At 50.1% G+C, this 15,395-nt stretch overlaps 1 long non-coding RNA gene across 1 annotated transcript; it reads right to left on the bottom strand.

The window, feature by feature from the left end:
* Positions 1-7,727: 7,727 nt before the first annotated feature.
* LOC147360474 (uncharacterized) lies at positions 7,728-10,216 on the bottom strand. The gene is made up of 3 exons (XR_015140043.1): positions 9,859-10,216; positions 8,306-8,465; positions 7,728-8,174 (listed from the first exon to the last, which is right to left on the bottom strand). It is a non-coding gene; the product is annotated as an uncharacterized LOC147360474 (long non-coding RNA).
* Between the last annotated feature and the right edge of the window lie 5,179 nt (positions 10,217-15,395).

Here is a 15,395-nt window from a genome sequence, read left to right as displayed (position 1 = left end):
GAGAGGGGTAATTGAGATAAACCAATGGTTCTGGTTCACAAAATGGGTTTGCTGAATCACAGATGATCAGACTGCACCCCCAGAGTTGCTAATTCAGAAGGTCTAGGGTGGAGCCTAAGAATTTGCTTTTCCAACAAGTTCCCAGCTGATGTTGACGCTGCTGATCAGGGACCGCAAGCTGAGAACCACTGATCTAGACTGTGTTGCTTCTTTTCAAGTATGGTGACAGCCCTGCACCTCCAATGGAGAAGAAAGAGTTGGGTCCCAGGAGATCCATGTTTGGAACTAGCTTGTGCACCCACTCCATATGACATTGGACAAGCCCGTTCCTGGGGCTTCTTCCAAGTTGTCTAATGGACTGTCTACCCCTGAGGTTTGTAGAGGCGCTTGGGGGCAGGGCGGAGGGTAACTGAGGACATGCTTTATAAGCTGCTGTCATGACTTGCTGCTTCTCATGTGAGACACCTGCACCCACTGAGTAGCAGAGCGGTTACTCCTTCTTGGAACGATTTCCCTTCCTACAGATAAGGCCCAAGCAGGCAGCGCTAGGGGTACTACTGGGCACTGAGAGGAAGCTGCAGAGCAGACTTGGTGCGGGAGGGACTGGTGGTTCTTAAGAAGAGGTGCTGGGTTTTGAAGCGTCAGTGGAGACTAAGCTGCATTTCCCGCTTGGGCCAGCAGATGGCGCTGCTTTCTGGCTGCCCGAGCGGGGTTGGGCCTCCGACCTACAGAATAACTGCTGTGGGAAGAGGGAAAGATGGAGGGGTCTGACTGTGAGGGATGCCCATAGATTGCCCAGGGAAGCCAGGGCTTCAGGCAGGAGAAGGAGACCTGGCTGGGAGTTTGGAGTTTCAGGTTTACTTACCCTTGTCGGATCTTGCTTTCTGGCCCCACACACATCATGGCATCTCCAGGCCTGTCATAGGAGACTAGGGTCTCTACACGGGGTGTGCTGGGCCAATTTATCCTAAACTCACCTCCTGCAAGAAGCTTCCAGATCCTCCAGGCTGAGCTCCCTACCTCTTCTGGGCTCCCCCTGATCCAAAAATGTGTCCCCTCCCAAAACAAACCACTGCTCCAGGGAACTTGGGACCTCCTATTTCCCTTACTGCCCTGGGATAAACCCCTTTCACCATGGTAGACTTTTTAAATGTTTTATTTTCACAAGGTAAATGTGTGTATATTTACCTTTTAAACATTAAGATAGCAAAATGCTAAATAATTAATATTAACAAAGTAAAATATGAGAGACAAGCTGATATCCACCATGACTCCTAGTCCTGGTTGTCCCTTTGCCCTCTCTGTTTGTAGGGTTAAACACCTTCATGAATTTGGCATATACCCTTCCAGACCTTTTTCTAACTTAGAAGGTGTATGTGTGTGAATATACAATGTTTTTCTTTTTTACTTAATTTTGCAGGTCACATTTCTTCGCTAGTGATGTGCCTTAGTCCTCCACCCCATGAGTGCCTTTATTCTTCTCCCAGAGTCTCCCTCATTCTAGTTGCTTCTTGAAAGTGAAAAAAGCAAAGTGAAAATGTTAGTCGCTCAGTCGTGTCTGACTCTTTGCAACCTTATGGACTGTAACCCACCAGGCTTCTCTGTCCATGGAATTCTCCAGGCAAGAATACTGGAGTGGGTAGCTATTCCCTTCTAAGAGGGATCTTCCCGCTCCAGGGTTTGAACCTGGGTCTCTCATATTGAAGGCAGATTCTTCACCATCTGAGCCACCAGAGAAACCCCCTGGTTGATTCTCAGAGGGGCCTTTCTTATCACCGTTTAAGGTGTCACCTCTCCCATCATTCTGTCACCGCACTCGGTTTTATTTTCTTCATGGCATTTGTCACACTTCCCGAAATTATCTTTTGCATCTGTTTATGACTGTCTCATCCACTAGAATGTAAGTTCTTGAGGCAGGACTTGATCTGTCCTTTGACTGTAAGCCCAATGCCGAGAACTGCCTGACAGGGGCTTCCCTGGTGGTCCAGTGGTTGGGAGTACAATGTGGAGGACTGAGGTTCAATTCCTGGTCATGGAACTATAATCCCTATGCCACAGGCAACTAAGCCCCCTCGCCACAACTAGAGATGCCGCAACCAAGAACTGACAGAGCCAAAAATAAATATTTTTTAAAAGCTGCCTGACACATAAATGTTCAATAAAAATGCTAAATGAGTAAAGTCCATATAGGTCTAGCTTATTCTTTTCATTGCTGCCTGGTGTTCCAGGGTCTTCATATAACCATGTATTAGTCATTCTGTTAATGACTGAGGGGTTACTGTTATTTGCTACTATAAACGCTTTCTGCCATCGCGCTCTGTGCTCAGTCAGCTTTGTACACAGGAGTGGCACAGCCTGGCCTGTGCATGGGTGTTGGCCAATTGCTCTCCAGAGTGGCTGTTCCAAGTGCCTTTCCCTGAGTTTGGAGTAGGGGTGGGGGTCAGCTTTCTGTCCCTGCACTCCAGCCAGTGTTTCTTAACCTGCTTTGGATGATGAACACAGTTGAGAATCTGAAAAACAGCCATGAGCTCCTTCTCCAGAAACACACACAAATCTGAGGATTTCTGAGGATGCCTGGATTTAAAGGTCTTATCCCCCAGGTCCTGGATCCAGTGTTTAGAATCCTAGTTGTTTCATTGCATGGCCAGGAATGAATGAGGCACACACAGGTAGGGGTGTGAACAAATGAATAAATGGGCTCTAGTTTTGTGAGGCAATGGCAACCCACTCCAGTGTTCTTGCCTGGAGAATCCCAGGGATGGGGGAGCCTGGTGGGCTGCCATCTCTGGGGTCGCACAGAGTCGGACACGACTGAAGTGACTTAGCAGCAGTAGCAGCTTTGTGAGGGTAGATAAAAGTGCTCAGACCCTGATCTGTCTCCAGTCAGAAAAAAACAGCTATGTTGGAGGCGTGGGGGCGTCCAGCCCTGCTCTATCTTGGACCCTGGGGTCCCCTGAGAACCAGATCCAAAGGCTCTCTAGAGTAGGTCTGGGTAGCTCCACTTGTCAGCCAGGGTGAGAAGTAGGCCAAGTCTGGCATCCAGGGTCAAAGCTGGGAACCAGAGAGAGGCCTTGAGTCCCTTGGGCCAGATAAGGACACCGCAAGGCGTTCCTCCCTGTCTCCCACCCAAACCATATTTGCTCCAGTGTTCGCAGGCAGCCTTTGGGGTTCGAATCCCACCTCTAGCTCTTCCACAGAGCAGGAACATAGCGGATGCTCATTACAGAGAGGCTCCACCGTCAGCACCTCCATACTTGATGCAGCCATCCCAAGAACTGGACAGAGAGGGAATGATCTTCCCTGTTGGACAGAGGGGTAAACTGAGACCCGAAGCGGGGGGAGCCGGGTTACGACCGCACACAGGGACCCCCGCCCCATCTCCGCCCGCCCATCCGCCCCGCCCTCCCCGGCGGCCCCTTCCCCGGGCCTGACCCCCGGCGCTGCCTGACAGATGACCTCAGCTGCCGCCAATCCATTGGTTCCAGCTCCCGGGGGGAGCGCAGAACAAAGCGTGCTTTGTGGTGGGGCCGTCCCCTCCCCCGGCGCGCCGCCGCCGGGACCCCCTCCGGAACTCCGCGCGACGCCCCCCGGCCGACAGCCGTGTAATGTCTTCCAGGCCCGCGCGGCTCCTCGCAGAGCCCCCGGAGCTGCTCTCGCCTCCCCCGCCCGCCTGGTGGGGCTCCCCGGGCGGCGGGATGGGCGGGGGCGCCCCCAGCGGGAGGTCGCGAGGGCCGCCCACCTGTCCCCGAGAAGGGAGCCGGAGGGCGAGGCACCAGCCCCAGTGGTCCCGGCTGTAGGCTCCAGGCAGGTGCTGCCCGCTGACAAGCTGAGTGCTGCCACACCGGGTGGAAAGTATAGGTGACTGCGTTACTATTATTGTTATTGTTGCCATTACTATTATTGTTAAGTATTTTGTGATTGTGAGGGGGAGTCGCTTTCACAGACATAGGTTTGCGTCTTGGCTTTGCCACCTGCTGGCCATGGAACCTTCGTGAGCACGGTCACCTCTCAGAACAACAGCAACAGTAGCCAGCATTTCTTGAACACCTATTTTGTGCCAGACCCTAAGTGCAAAGGCTTTGTGCTGCGCTTAGTCGCTCAGTCGTGTCTGACTCTGTGCGACCTCATGGACTGTAACCCACCGGACTCCTCTGTTCTTGGGATTCTCCAGGCAAGAATACTGGAGTGAGTTGTCATTTCCTTCTTCAGGGGATGGAACCCAGGTCTCCCACATTGCAAGTGGATTCTTCACTGTCTGAGCCAATGAACTCATTTAATCCTCACCACAAATTTAGGAGGGATGATTATCACCCCTCTTTCACAGAGAAAGGAACCCTGGCCCCAGCTTTCCTGAAGACGCATTCAACTCCTGTGCCTCAGTTTCTCTGTCTGCAAAATAGCTCCCCAAGAGCTGTTCACTCTTATTGGTCTTACCTCCTTCCAACTGAGGACGCAGGGCTGGGAATGGCTTGCTCCCTGGCTTGCTCAGGAGCACCACATGGGTCTGTCCCCAAACCCTCTGTCTTTAGAGGACTTTTCAAAGAGGGCAATGCTCTTGCTGGTTACTGCTGGGCTCGTGGGGGAGGGAGGAGTGTCTGCCTGCAGCTGGAAACCTTTCCCCTGAGAGATAAGCTTCCATATCTTGTGCTGCCCTTGAGGGCTGAGGAGGTGAGAGCAGGGAGGTGGGGATGCCATGTCCAGAGAGGGGACCAAGGAGCCAGGAGGGGGCTGGGAGTGGCTGCCCCAGCCCTCACATACTCCCTGGATGTTCCTTCTTCCGGGGACCTATGGGGCACCAGACACTGCTCCAGGTGCTGAGAATATTAGAGTACAAAACAGATGGAAACTCTCATCCTCTTGAAGTCCACTCGCAGGAGATGAGCAAGAAACACACGTGAAACATGTATGACATGTAAACTGCAGTATCTGATAGTGTTAAGTGCTGCGAGGGAAAAGCAGGGGAAGGAGAAAGAAGGAGATGGGAAACGTCAGTTTCATTAAGGCGTTAGGCTTCTCCAAGGAGGGGACATCAACCTGAACAGAGAGGAAAGAAGCCCTATGGCTGTCAGAAGGAACAGCACGTGCAAAAGCCCTGAGGCGAGAGCCCCTTGGATTGTCCAGGAAACAGCAGGGTGGCCAGTGTGGGAGGGGCAGCCTGGATGGGACAAGACTGGGCTGGGCAGCTGATGAGGTGGGAGAGGTGGGCACTGTCAGCCTGGCACTTTGACTGGGAGCCATGTGAGGCTTGGAGCAGAGGAGGGACCTGGTGTCTCTGGCTGCTGAGTCAAGCAGGGTTGGAAAGGGGGTGAAGGGGAGCCTGTTGCTGTCACCAGGGCCCCAGGTTCTGGTCAGTGGGTTGGATCAGGGTGGAGAGAAGTGACCAGAATCCGGATGTAATTTGAAGATAGAGCCCAAGAATTTTCCAATGGATGGAACTGGATCTGAGGGATGAGGGTAGGAGAGAGGACTCTAGTGACCCCCAGATTTAAGAGTCCACCAGCCCTTTTCAGAAACTTCACTGCAGGCCAGAATGTAGACAGAATCCCTGGGGTGAAACCACTCTGTCCCCAGTGCCCTGGAGGACTCAGCCAAGCATGAAACACACATTAGGGCTTCCAGTTCCTCAAGAGTGCAAAGAGGAGGTGAAGTTAGAAACATGTTTCCTAAAATCCCATCAAGAGCCTCCTCCACAATTTGGGCCACTTGGGACAGGAGGGCTCAGTATCACCTATAGGAACCACTGTTTTTGAATTGTTAAATCTATTTGCTTTTGTTTTACTTAAACAACAAAAAAATTTTTTAAGAAACTGGAGATAGTTGGACTAAATGGAAAATCAGTAGCAGGTGACATAAAACTATGTGATGATCAATGTGAACAGTGTAAACATAACACTGTTACTTTGTCCAACTTCTCTCTCCCCCTCCCCGCCTTCCTCTCCACCCTCCTTCCCCTCTTTCCTTCCCTCTCTCTCCCACCCCCACCAATTCAGGACTTTCTCCTGGACTCAAAGATACTGAAAAAAGATTAGTCATCTTGCTCTCTGTGTCCTCACCTTTTTTTGTTTTATTTAACAGACAAAAGCACTTACGTTATTTAAATACTTCCCGAGTATAAAGGCATTTAATCCTCACAACCACCACATGCAGTGGACACACTTATGATTCCCACTTTGCAGATGAGGAAGCTGAGGCTCAAAGGGATGAGGCCCCTTGCCCACAGTCACACAGCAGGGCTGAGGCAGAGCCTAGAGGCAAACCTAGTCAGGCCCATTCTGAAGGCCACTCCTTGTCACGTGAAGGCATATGATTATCACTATGAACGTGCTGAACTACTGGAACTACAAGAGTCTTCTGTTAATTTTAAGTCAGTACACATTTATTGCTGCTGCTGCTGCTGCTAAGTCACTTCAGTCGTGTCTGACTCTGTGCGACCCCATAGATGGCAGCCCACCCGGCTCCGCCGTCCCTGGGACTCTCCAGGCAAGAACACTGGAGTGGGTTGCCATTTCCTTCTCCAATGTATGAAAGTGAAAAGTGAAAGTGAAGTCACTCAGTCATGTCCGACTCTTTGCGACCCCATGGACTACAGCAGCCTACCAGGCTCCTCCGTCCATGGGATTTTCCAGGCAAGAGTACTGGAGTGGGGTGCCATTGCCTTCTCTGACATATTTATTGAGTGTCTACTAAAGTGAAAGTCATATCGTAACACCTTTGCTTAACAGTATTTGAGGATCGAATCTAGAAAACAATTCCAGGTTCCTCACCATCAATGCCATGAATGACCTGCCCTTCCTCACCTCATCCCACTCCCGCCAGGCTGGCTGCCTCACAGTTTCCAATTGCTTTCTGACCTCAGGGCCTTTGCACTTGTTCTGGACTCTGTTTGGAATGCTCTTCCTCTGGTTCTTCTGGCTCCCGCACATTCTCTAGGACTCAGTTCAAATATCAAATCCTTAGAGAGGCTTCCCTTGCTGCTTCATCTCCCCCATAGATTCCCCAATATTCTCACCATTTTTTTTCCTTCATGGCTTGTAATTGTTTTATTTACCTGTGTACTTGTTCTATATCTTGCTGCACTGCTATGATGTAAGCTCTTTAAGCTGAACCTAGTGGTTCAGCTTAGAGCAACTAAGCATCTGGGGTGAAGAGCCCAGAGAAGAGCAGACTGGGGGAGGGGCATTTGTGTTGTCCCCAGATAGGGAAGCAGATGTGTTTGTGGAGCCATAGAGGGCAAGGGGTCACCAGGAAGACCAATTTAATGTGAGGAAAAGTCTTTCACATAGTCCTAACATTTGGACATTAGAAAAGTCTATGTCATTGGGTAGTGAGCTCCCCATCACAGGGGCTATGCAAGTTGAGATAGGATAGCCTCTGGTATATTGGCGCTGTGTAGGATTACTATCAATGGGGTAGCTATTCATTTACTTGCTCATTTACCCATTCATTTATTCTTTTATCTATCCATTTATTCATTGACTCCACTCAGTTGGTAAAGGATCGACCTGCAATGCAGGAGACCCTGGTTCGATTCCTGGGTTGGGAAGATCTGCTGGAGAAGGAATAGGCCATCCACTCCAGTATTCTTGGGTTTCCCTTGTGGCTCAGCTAGTAAAGAAGCCACCTGCAATGCGGGAGACCTGGGTTGGGAAGATCCCCTGGAGAAGGTAACAGCTACCCATTTCAGTATTCTGGCCTGGAGAATTCCATGGATTGTATAGTCCATGGGGTCGCAAAGAGTCAGACACGACTGAGCGACTTTGACTTACACGTGTCTTGCTTTCCATGTTTCCCAAACTGCTGTGTGATGGACAACCTTCATGACTTGGCCACAACCACAGGGCATCTGTGTTTAATATCTTAATATATATGTTATGTACATAATGTCTTCAGTCAGCCTTGGGAGGCTGACTAAAATTTAAATATGTGTTTTAAAATCAACTTTATTGAGGTAAAATCTATACAGAATAAAATGCATCTATTTAGGTGCACAGTGCAACATATTTTAACAAATATACACACCCACGTAACCACTACCTCAGTCAAAACAGAACATTCCATTACCGTCACAAGTTCCCTTGTAACATCAGGCCCCCAGCACCAGCCTGGTCCCAGACAATCACTTTATCAGAAAATGCCAACACTTCTCCATAGCTTCTCCAGGGCCACTTTGTACTCTCACCAGTAATATCCAAACAGAAAAAAAAAAAAAAAAAAAAAATCAGAATCCCTTACCACAAATAAAAAGTAACTGACCAAAATGAGCAAAATGGAAACAAAACAATATTCTCAAATTCTAGCTGGATACTATTGTCTGTAGAAGTTCTGGGTCCAAGATCAGCTTTGTCCAGGTGAGAGAGAGAGCAAAAGAGACTGGGAGAGCACACACGTGATCCACGGGTGTTCAAAAGATGTTAACAGCATCGTTGGAGACTTTCTCTTTGGCCTATTGGAAAATCTGGAAGATACTGAAAAAAGAATGACTTTTTCACGGTGTATTTGTTTTTTTAATACCTTGTTATTCACCCACATCATCTTTGGTCCATTCCCACAATGACCCCGCTGATACAGATTCCATGTTCGGGAAACATGGCAGCTCCTTATCTCCCCTTTCATCCACCCACTCATTCATTTATTTACAAAACAAGTGTTAGCAGCCATACTGAGCCAGCTGCTGGGGCTAGGAGAGACACTCTCAGCCTTGAGGATAGCGTAGTGGCCAACACCTTGTGGACTGTGAGCAAATACCTGTTGCATGGATCATTGTGGGTTAAAAGACACAAACAGTCACATTCTCCTAGATTCTCTAAGCTGTTGCTCCAACAGTGTCTTCCTAGGGCAATCAAGGAAGGCTGCCCTGAGAAGGTGGCCCTTGAGCAGAAACTTGACCACTATCTTCCATTCATTTGACAGGTCAGGAAACAGGGACACAGACAGGTAACTTTCTCAAGGTCACATAGGAAGAAGAGAGGAAATGAGGGATGGGCAGAGCCTAGAACTCAGAGCCCCAGCCCACCGTTTATCCCAAGGGCTCAGCCAGGTCCCAGACTGGGAGACCAGAGAGCAGGGCTGGGGAGGGGGCCCCTAGGCCCTAAGTCTGGAATCCATTTGCTCTGGCCCAGTAGTGTTTTCCCAGGGAAGAGTAGGAGGCCCTGGCCCTACCCCTGCCCACCGCCCCCCACCATCTGCTCCCTGTTTATTTATTTATACTTAAGTCTCACCTCCCAACCCTGCCGGGGGCACAAAACATACTGGCATCCCTGCCGAGAGGGGAATGAGGGGGAGAGAGACGCTGTCAGCCCCATGGCCAGGGGGAGCCAAGGACTGAGCCCCACTACCCTACCCTGCAGGGACCAGCCAGATGACTGGGTTCAGATCCCAGCTGTGGGGCCTCTGGGCTGTGTGAGGGCTCAGTGCCTCTGTCTCCTCATCTGTAAAATGGGGTTACTAATAGCGACCACTGGTTTTACCAGCACATCATGGAGTTGCTAGTGAGATTCAGGAACGTACTTCAGATAGGGTCTGGCACAGACAGGCTCCCAAGTGTTTCTGTTATACTGTGTGACCTTACACAGCACCCTACTCTCTCTGGCTCTTTCTCTTGTTTCTGCAATGGTGGCTACTTCAGGATCTAAGGGGTTCCAAGCCTAATGTCCTGAGATTTGCAAGCGCTAAAACCCTGGTCCCCTCCCCAGGACCCACACCCCTGGCCCTGGCCAAGATGGATAATTGATGCCAGCCCCCTGCCTCCAGTGGACTTTGCCCTCCAATATCCCCTAATCTGCAGGGGATGAGAGGGGGGCAAATCAACGCCTTCCCCAGCCCTGCACAAGGCAGGGGAGGCCCTTCCTGAGATCTTACCTCAGCTGCCGGAATAATCACCCCCTGGAAGGCCAGTCTGGCTGCCATCCACAGAGGTGCTGCTGCCCCGAATATCTGCAAATGCAAATCCCAGGAAACCAGGCCCAGCTGCTCATTAAAGACAATTAGCTCAGGGTCTGTCAGCTGGGAAGAAGCTTCAGTTGACTGCTCCCACGGGCTTTGTTCTGGGGCTGTGCTCCATGGACCCAGCCTCCTCCTCCCTGAGCTTCAGGGGGACGGTGGGCACCCACTCCTCCCCAGACTGATGCTCCCCTATGTCCCCTGGCCTCCTGCCTGAGTCTTCTTCGCCCTAGGCCCATTCTCCTCTCTGAGTCTACAGCACCCTCTCCTTCTGTCCCACCAGCCTCTTCTCTGTGCCCCAGGCCTCTCTCTGAGTCCCTGTCACCAAGAGCCCCTCTCACCAAGTCCCAGTGTATTTCACTGAATCCTTGTTCCTGTCTCTGCTCTCACATCTCCCTTGAAGACCCTCTTCTCTCACTAAGCCCCACTCCTCTTCCCCCATCCCTCTCTCTGAGCCCATTTCTACCCCCAGTCTGGCCTCCCGAGCCCCCCACCTCCTTGCACACTGCACACTACCAGGTACCCACTTGGGCTGCATGTGCCATCTACAGGGCTTCTGGACAGGGCGGTCACAGGTCAGCTAGACAGGCCCCTCCACTCTGGGGTCCACACTGTCATCTGGTAGCCACAGGGGGGCAGATTTCTATGAAGAAGGGAGAGCAGGTAGGGCTGAGGAGCCACCTCACCACGGAGTGAGTGCCCATCACCCGAGCCCAGAGACAGAGACCTGTTCACAGCTGTGACTGGGCTCCTCACAGTGCAAAGACACAGCGACCCCAGGGGACTTGAAGGCCAGGAGCCTTCTTGGGTCAGCAGGCCCAGCTCAGTTCTACATTCCTTCTGGGGAAGGAAGGCGAGTTGGGGAAGATGGGTGGGGGCTTCCATAACTAGAGAGGGACGAGCAGTGGGAGTTTTGAGAGGCTGATGGGAGGTCGTGGAGACAATCACCAGCCTGCTTCACTGCCTACTGGACCATGTGAAGCATGTTTGCTCCTCCTTGTCCCAAGGAAACTGAAACTCAGGAGGTGCTATTGTCTTTCATAGAGGAGCCTGAGCTGCGATTTGACCAAACCGGGCTCACTCCATATCCCACTTCACTACAGCCAAGCCTCCCAGGCCAGAAGGAGGGGAGAGGACTTGGGTGAGGCCTGTCCCTGTCCCTGCCGGATGGCCCTGCCTGGCGAGAAGAGGCTGGGGGAGCAGTAGCCCCAAGGAGGGCAGGATAATGGGGGAGGGAGAGAGGAGGCAGGTGTCTGTGGGACCTTCTCTCCTCTCCTCCCAGGCCTCTCCCCCACCCAAGTGGGCCCCTGACCCCCCCAACCCGTTCTCATCTGGCCTCCATGTGCTCGGCCTGCACCTGAACACACACTCGCCGACGATCTGTCTTGGGCTGTCAGAGGATCAGTGGGGCTCCCAAGGCCCAGCCCAGCAGGGAGCTACAGAAAAGTCCCGAACGAGAGCTCAGAAGGAGAACAGGGGCCTGAGCCTGGCCCTGGTGTCTCATCTGGGGCAGCCCCTGGAAGGCCTGGTTCCCCAGTGGGGAAACCCAGCCACTCTTTCGTGCCTGGGACCCAGGTTGCTTTCCAAGTCTCCTTCTCCTTCTAACTTTGGGGACCTGTTCCTTCCCCACTCTGGGCCTCGGTTTCCTTATTTGTGAAAGGGAAGGGATTGTATCTCAGGTGGAAATAAGGTTCTAAAATCAGCAGATCTTTATGTGCAAATATATCTCCAAAACGTTAAGTGAAATAAAGCAAGATGCAGAGCAATGGTGTATTCAGCTACATTCCGGGTGCATATAGCTCTGAAAGAGGGACCTGTGTGTATTAGTCTGCCTAGTGTATAACCTGCTAGAACACTTCTGGAAGGACACAAAAAGCAGCAGGAGTAGGGATGGCTCATGAAGGAGACCTGGTGGCGTCTGGAGATGGGGTGGGAGAGAGACTCATCCTTACACTCCTTTGTCCTGTTGAATTCTTGGTCCATGTTTATGTATTCTGTAGTCGAATAGGAACTACATTTAATGCAAAAGATGTATGTGGGTAGGAAGTATGAAGAGAAGCAGAATATCTTCATTGTCTTAATGTATCTCCCTATCGGGAAGATCCCCTGGAGACAGAAATGGCAACCCACTCCAATATTCTTGCCTGGAGAATCCTATGGACAGAGCGAGTCAGACACGACTGAAGCGACTTGGCACACACGCACAGATAATGACAAAGAGAAAAAGAGTAACTTTACTGTGGGCGAACTGGCAGACCCCACCTTAACCAAGTGATCAAAGACGACATCAGTAGTAATGGGGCAAAGTGAAATTGTGTGCCCCTCCATAAGTGATGTAAAAGCATCACTTCTGTGGTCTTCTTGCCTGAAGCACCTGATCTGAATCTATTCATAAGGAAAGATCAAAAAGATTCCAAATAAAGGGACAATTAGCCTATACAGATTCAAAAATGTCAAGGTCGCAAAAGTCAAAGAAAAAGGAGCTGTTCCAGATTTTAAAAAAAGAGTAAAGAGGCACAAAAACGAAATAGAACATATATCCTGGATTGGATGTTGGGTCAGGAAAAAAAGTTTTTTGTTTGTTTGCTTTAAAGGGCAAGAGTGGAATAATTGGCAACATTTCAATAGGTCTAAATGTAGATAATAGTTACCTACAATGTTAATTTCCTAATTTTTGCATCTGTTTTTAAGAAAATGTACGTAAAACCATTTAGAGATAAAAGGGTGTCCTGTCTGCAATTCATTCCCAGCAGTTTAGACAAAATATATGCAGAGACAGAAGGATAAAGCAAGGGTAGTAAAATGTTAACACTTAAGGAATCTGAATGCAGGGCATACAGGAATTCTTTGTACTATTTTTGCAAACTTTCTGTAAATCTGAAATTGTTTCAAAATAAAAAGTCAAGTGTAGACTTGAAGAACCAACATCTCATGGGTGTCCAGAGGCTGTGCTTAGTGCTTGGCGCACACAGTCAGATTTCATCCTCATAACAACCCCATGAGAAAGATGTAACTGTTTCCTCTTTTGAGCAAATGAAGGCACCCAGGCACAGGGGGAAGCAATTTGCCCAAGTTCACCCAGTTGGAAGAAGTGATGACAAGGACTCTTCTTCAACAACATTCTAAAGATCTAGGAATGAAGGGCCTAGAAATCAGGATTCTAGGCTTTGGATTGTTTTCCCAGCACTGAGATTTTGTTGCTATTGGAAAAGTAGCCTTGATATCATTACTCACGCTTTCAATCAGGCATTCATTGATTCATTTATCTGTCCAACAGCATGTATCAAGCACTTCCTCTCAACCAGCCCCTGAAGCTATAAAGGTGAAATGGGATGATCCCTGCCCTTGTGGAATGCCCACCACGTACCAGACTCCGGGTTTGGCATGAGGACTAGAAGAGATGAACCACATCCAGCTTCTGCCCTTCAGAGGCTCACTGGCCATTGAGGGAGACTCGCAGGGAAGCCAACCAAACCAGAAAAGAGAGCTGCAAAGGGCTGTGGGAGCCCAAAGGAGTGGAAGGCAGGAAGAAATTTCACCGAGGAGAGAGGCTTTAGTGGATTTGTCTGGATGGTTGGTTGCACTGGGCGTTTGTTGCTGACTTTTTCTCTAGTTGTGGCGCGAAGGGGCTCCTCTCTAGTTGCGGCTCACAGGTTCTCATTGCAGTGGCTCCTCTTGTTGCAGAGCACAGGCTCTCGGGCACACGGCCTTCAGTAGTTGCAGCTCACAGCCTCTAAGGCTCAGGCTCAGTATTTGTGGCACACCGGCAACCTAAGCCAGGACAAGAGGGTGCCTGGCATAACTATGATTATACCTCAGGAGGCCAGCTAAAGACTTTTTCCCAGGGTGGGGGAGGGGTGGGAGCACCAATATAGGCAGGGAGGAGTGGGAGACACAGAACAATGGGTATAAGATAAACTACAAAGATGTATTGTACAACATGGGGACATAGCCAATATTTTGTAATAACTGTAAATGGAGTGTAACCCTTAAAAGTTGCATTACATTTTTTAAATTTTAATAAAATTAAAAAATTTTAATTAAAAAAGGAAGAATAAAGTACTTTCCCCTTCTTCTTCCTCCTCTTTCTCCCCTGCCACTACCTCTCCCTCTTATTTCTCTTCCCAAAAGTTGCTACCTTCTTCTCTTCTTAATTTTTCTCCTGACTTACTTATTTTTCCTATTTTCTGTTGCAAAGAGAGAGCACATTCCATAGGGGTCAGAATATTTGTCAGTTTTGCTCACTTATGGCTGTTTCCCCAGTGCTTGGCACACAGTAGGTCCTTGGTAAAGATTTGTTGAATGAATAAAAGGAAGGGTCGATGCCTGGAACCACATACAGTTTGAAAATAAATTGAAGAAGGGAGAAAGAGATGGAAGACAGCTAGGCTGACAAGCTCAGAAGTCCTGCAAAAGAACACCAGAATCCTAAGTTGCCAGGGACCCTTCAGGACTCACATTCAGGCGCCTCCGTCCTAGTCCCTGGGGATGCTGGCTGCCAGGGAGCAGGTACCATCCAGATCCAGGGCCCGCCCCCCCGCCCTGCAGCCAATTCTGGACCAGAATCCCTTGAGACTGAGACAGCTATGAGCTGCCTCACCCCAACTCCACAACTCACCCTGGAGCCCAGGTGTCCAGAGAGACAGAAAGAAAGAAAATGAAGTTGCTCAGTTGTGTCTGACTCTTTGCAACCCTATGGACTGTAGTCTACCACGCTCCTCTGTCCATGGCATTTTCCAGTCAAGACTACTGGAGTGGGTTGCCATTTCCTTCTCCAGAGAATCTTCCCGACCCAGGGATCGAACCTGAGTCTCCCGTATTGTAGGCAGATGCTTTACTGTCTGAGCTATCAGGGAAGTCAGATGCCCTTTTAATTTCACCATACTTCCCTCCTCTGACATTCCTGGGAAAGTACAAGATACTGACTCATTAGAAAAGACCCTGATGCTGGGGAAGTTTGAGGGCAGGAGGAGAAAGGGACGACAAAGGATGAGATGGTTGGATGGCATCATGGACTCAATGGACATGAATTTGAGCAAGCTCTGGGAAATGGTGAAGGACAAGGAAGCCTGGCATGTTGCAGTCCATGGGGTCGCAGAGTTGGAAACGACTGACCAATTGAATAGGAACTGATTTGGAAAGACCCCCCTGTACTATTGCTGGAGCTGGGCTGTGACTCCAGACCCCAACTTCTGGGGTTTAGTGTCCAGACACCTGGAAGGAGATGCGGGGGAAGAGCTATGAGCTGCTGAAGCACAGCAGGACCCTGCTGAGGCTTGGATCTGGGCCAGGGAGCCAAATGGGGGGAGGCAGGATGTTTTAAAGCCATCAGGGCTGAGAGACAGGGGGCTGGGGAAATGACTGGGGACACCAGGATGCTCTCGGTGGCGGAGGCTTCAAAAGGGTGACTGTCAGCCTTGTGTTTACCTTCCTCTCTGCCCTGCCCTTCTCCTTCT

The sequence above is a fragment of the Bos grunniens genome, chromosome 13, assembly GCF_055505025.1.
Source record: "Bos grunniens cultivar Pamir isolate PY7600 chromosome 13, Bosgru_T2T1.0, whole genome shotgun sequence".
Lineage (NCBI taxonomy): Eukaryota > Metazoa > Chordata > Mammalia > Artiodactyla > Bovidae > Bos > Bos grunniens.
Note: the sequence above shows the minus strand (reverse complement) of the source record. Positions and strands in the feature narration are given on the sequence as shown.